This window comes from Mus caroli, chromosome 9 (genome assembly GCF_900094665.2).
Source record: "Mus caroli chromosome 9, CAROLI_EIJ_v1.1, whole genome shotgun sequence".
Taxonomy (NCBI): Eukaryota; Metazoa; Chordata; class Mammalia; order Rodentia; family Muridae; genus Mus; species Mus caroli.
The window spans coordinates 31,835,268-31,839,916 of NC_034578.1; positions in this window are offsets into that span (position 1 = coordinate 31,835,268).

Below are 4,649 nucleotides of genomic sequence, written 5' to 3' on the forward strand. Positions count from 1 at the left end.
CATTCCTCTGTTGAAGGACATCTGGGTTATTTCCAGCTTCTGTCTATCATACATAAGGCTGCTATGAACATAGTGGAATATGTGTCCTTGCAATATATTTGAGCATCTTTTGGGTATATGCCCAGGAGTGGTATGGCTGAACTATTTCCAATTTTCTAAGGAACCACAAGACTGATTTCCAAAGTGGTTTTATTAGCTTGAATCACACCAGCAATGAAAGAGTGTTCCTCTTTCTCCACATTTTCATCTGCATCTGATGTCACCTGATTTTTTTGGCCTAAGTCATCCTGAGTGGAGTGAGGTTGAATCTCAGGGTTGTTTTGAATTGCATTTCCCTGATGACTAAAGATGTTGAACATTTCTGTAGGTACTTCTTGGCCAATCAATTTTCTCAGTTGAGAATTCTTTTTAACTCTGTACCCCCTTTTTAAAATAGGGTTATTTGTCTTTCTGGAGACCAACTTTCTGAGTTCTGTGTATATATTAGATATTAGCCCTCTATTGAATGTAGGGTTGGTAAACATCTTTTCCCAATCTGTTGGTTGCCCTTTTGTCCTACGGACATTGTTCTTTGACTTACAGAAGCTTTGCAATTTTATGAAGTCCCATTTGTCAATTCTTGATCTTAGAACATAAGTCATTGGTGTTCTGTTCATGAAAATTTCTCCTGTGCCCATGTGTTCAAGGCTCTTCATCACTTTCTCTTCTATTAGTTTCAGTGTATTTGGATTTATGTTGAGTTGTTTAATCCACTTGTACTTGAACTTTGTACAAGGAGACAAAAATGGATTGATTTGCATTCTTCTACATGCTGACTGCCAGTTGAACCAGCACCATTTGTTGAAAATGCTGTCTTTTTTCTACTGGATAGTTTTAGCTCCTTTGGCAAAGATCAAGTGATCATAATGAACTGTGTGTCAGTTGATTTCTGGGTCTTCAATTTGGTTTCACTGATCTTCCTGCTTTCTTGCTTGTAGTAGTAGTAAGCAGGCCCGAGGCCTACATGAACTGGGTATTTCTGGAAGGCAGGCTGGGGCTGAAAGACAGAGTCTAGATGGTGAAAAAGGAATGAGACCAAGACAAGTTTTCTCTGAACAAGGGCACTGAGTTTACTAAGAGAATGTGCTTATAAAGGGGGGAAGGCCCATCCCCCGCCAATCCATTCTTGGTGCCTGGAGCCAGCTTGTAGGCGAGGGGCAAGATAGGATGTGTCTCTGGAATGTCTCAAGGACCTTTCAGCAGGAAGCATAGTCTTGGAGAAGAGCAAATAGAGCCATCAAGGTGAGAAGGCTCTACCCTAGGTAATCTCCTTAGTGGCAGCAAGGTCAAAGTCTGGATCAGCCTGCTTCAAGGCTTAGGGAGGCTACAATTTCCCCCTGATTATATAGTAAAAATAGCTGGACCAAGACATAAAATTTATTTATGCTCCATAGTCCTGCCTGGGAGTTATGGTGGCTGGAAGCTGCACCTGGCTTAGGGAATCGGATTTTCCTGAACTATTCTTATCTGTCAAGGAGCATACATGCAGCTTGTTTGTGTTTATGTTACATAAACATGTCTCTGTGGTGTTTTATTAACAAACCACAGCCTCTTGGCATGTACCTCTGTCTTAGATTGATATAGTTCTGACATCTGGTTGCCCGTCATTGGCTGACATTCCCTCATAGCACACCTTATTCCCAAATAGGATCAAAGCCACACTATATACTTAATATGTTTCTTCATATTGATGAATTTCTGCCACATGCACTTGCTGGAGGTGAGGCTGCTTCTTGAATTCTTTGTATATATTGGATATTAGTCCCCTATCAAGTTTAGGATTGGTAAAAATCCTTTCCCAATCTGTTGGTAGACTTTTTGTCTTATTGACATTATCTTTTACATTACAGAAGCTTTGAAATTTTATGAGGTCCCATTTGTCAATTCTTGATCTTATAGTACAAGCCATTGTTGTTCTGTTCAAGAATTTCCCCCCTGTGCCCATATCCTAGAGTCTTTTCCCCACTTTCTCCTCTAAAAATTTCAGTGTCTCTTGTTTTATGTGGAGTTCTTTGATCCACTTAGACTTAAGCTTTCTACAAGAAGGTAAGAATGGATCAATTTGCATTCTTCTACATGATAACTGCCAGTTGTGCCAGCACTATTTGTTGAAAATGCTGTCTATTTTTTCACTGGATGGTTTTAGCTCCCTTGTCAAAGTTCCAGTGACCACAGGTGTGTGGGTTCATTTCTGGGTCTTCAATTCTATTCCATTGATCTACTTGTCTGTAGCTGTACCAGTACCATGCAGTTTTTTTTTTTTTTATCACAATTGCTTTTTAGTACAGCTTGATGTTAAACATGGTGATTCCACCAGAGGCTCTTTTATAGTTGAGAATCGTTTTTGCTATCCTAGGTTTTTTGTTATTCCAGATGAATTTACAAATTGCCCTTTCTAACTCAGTGAAGAATTGGGTTGGACTTTTGGTGGGGATTGTATTGAACCTGTAGATAGCTTTCAGGGAGATAGCCATTTTGACTATATTAGTCCAGCCTATACATGAGCATGGGAGATCTTTCCATCTTCTGAGATCTTCTTTAAGTTCTTTCTTCAGAGGCTTGAATTTCTTGTCATAAAGATCTTTCACTTCCTTAGTTAGAGTCACACCAGGTTATTTTATATTATTTGTGACTATCATGCAGTGTGTTGTTCCCCAAATTTCTTTCTCATCCTGTTTATCCTTTGTATAGGAAAGAACACTGATTTGTTTGAGTTAATTTTATATCCATCTACTGCACTAAAGCTCTTTATCAGGTTTAGGAGTTCTCTGGTGGAATTTTTAGGGTCACTTATATATACTATCATATGATCTGAAAATAGTGATATTTTGACTTCTTCCTTCCAATTTGTATCCCCTTGATCTCCTTTTGTTGTCAAATTGCTCAGAGTAGGACTTCAAGTACTATATTGAGAAGGTAGGGAGAAAGTTGGCAGCCTTGTCAAGTCCCTGATTTTAGTGGGATTGCCTCCATCTACTCTCCATTTTGTTTGATGTTGGCTACAGGTTTGTGTATTGCATTTATTATGTTTAGGTATTGGCATTGAATTCCTGATATTTCCATGACCTTTATCAAGAAGGGGAATTGTATTTTTCAAGTGCTTTCTCAGCATCTAAGGAGGTGATCATGTGATTTTTGTCTTTAAGTTTATATATAGTGGATTCTGTTGATGGATTTCCATATATTAATCCATCCCTGCATCCCTGGGATGAAGCCTACTTGGTCATGATGGATGATTTTGATGTGTTCTTGGATTTGGTTTGTGAGGATTTTATTGAGTATTTTTGCATCGATATTCAAAAGGGAAATTGATCTGAAGTACTCTTCCTTTGTTGGGTCTTTGTGTGGTTTGGTAACAGAGTAATTGTGGTTTTATAGAATGAAATGGGTAGAGTACTTTCTGTTTCTATTTTTTGGAATACTTTGAGGACAGTTGGAATTAGGTCTACTTTGAAGGTCTGATAGAACTCTGCACAAGCTCCATCTGAGCCTGGGTCTTTTTTGGTTGGGAGACTATTAATGACTACTTCTGTTTCTTTAAGGGAAAATGGAACTGTTAAGATAATTAATCTGATCCCGATTTAACTTTGGTACTTGGTATCTGTCTAGGAAGTTGTCCATTTCATCCAGGTTTTCCGGTTTTGTTGAGTATAGCCTTTTGTAGTAGGATCTGATGATGTTTTGGATTTCCACAGGTTTTGTTGTTATGTCTCCTTTTTCATTTATGATTTTGTTAATTAGGATAGTGTCTCTGTGCCCTTTAGTTAGTCTAGCTAAGGGTTTATTTATCTTATGGATTTTCTCAAAGAACCAACTACTGGTTTGGTTGATTCATTGAATAATTCTTTTAGTTTACAGTTGGTAGATTTCATCCCTAAGTTGGATTATTTCCTGCTGTCTATTCCTCTTGGGTGAATTTGCTTCCTTTAGTTCTAGAGCTTCTAGGTTTGCTGTCAGGCTGCTCTTATATGCTATCTCTAGTTTCTTTTTGGTGGCACTCAAGGCTATGAGTTTTCCTCTTAGGGCTGCTATCATTGTGTCCTATAAGTTTGGGTATGTTGTGGCTTCATTTTCATTAAACTCTAAAAATTCTTTAATTTCTTTCTTTTTTTATAATTGGAATATTTTATTGGGTATTTATTTCATTTACATTTCCAATGCTATCCCAAAAGTCCCCCACACGATCCCCAACCCACTCCCCTACCAACCCACACCCACTTCTTGGCCCCGGCATTCCCCTGTATTGAGGCATATAAAGTTTGCACGACCAATGGGCCTCTGTTTCCACTGATGGCCAACTAGGTCATCTTCTGATTAATATGCAGCTAGAGACACGAGCTCTGGGAGGGGGTATTGGTTAGTTCATATTGTTGTTCCACCTATAGAATTGCAGATCCCTTCAGCTCCTTGGATACTTTCTCTAGCTCCTCCATTGGGGGCCCTATGATACAACCAATTGCTGTCTGTGAGCATCCACTTCTGTGTTTGCCAGGCCCCAGCATAGTCTCACAAGAGACAGCCATATCTACATCCTTTCAGCAAAATCTTGATAGTCTATGCAATGGTGTCAGCGTTTGGAAGCTGATTATAGGATGGATCCCCGGATATGG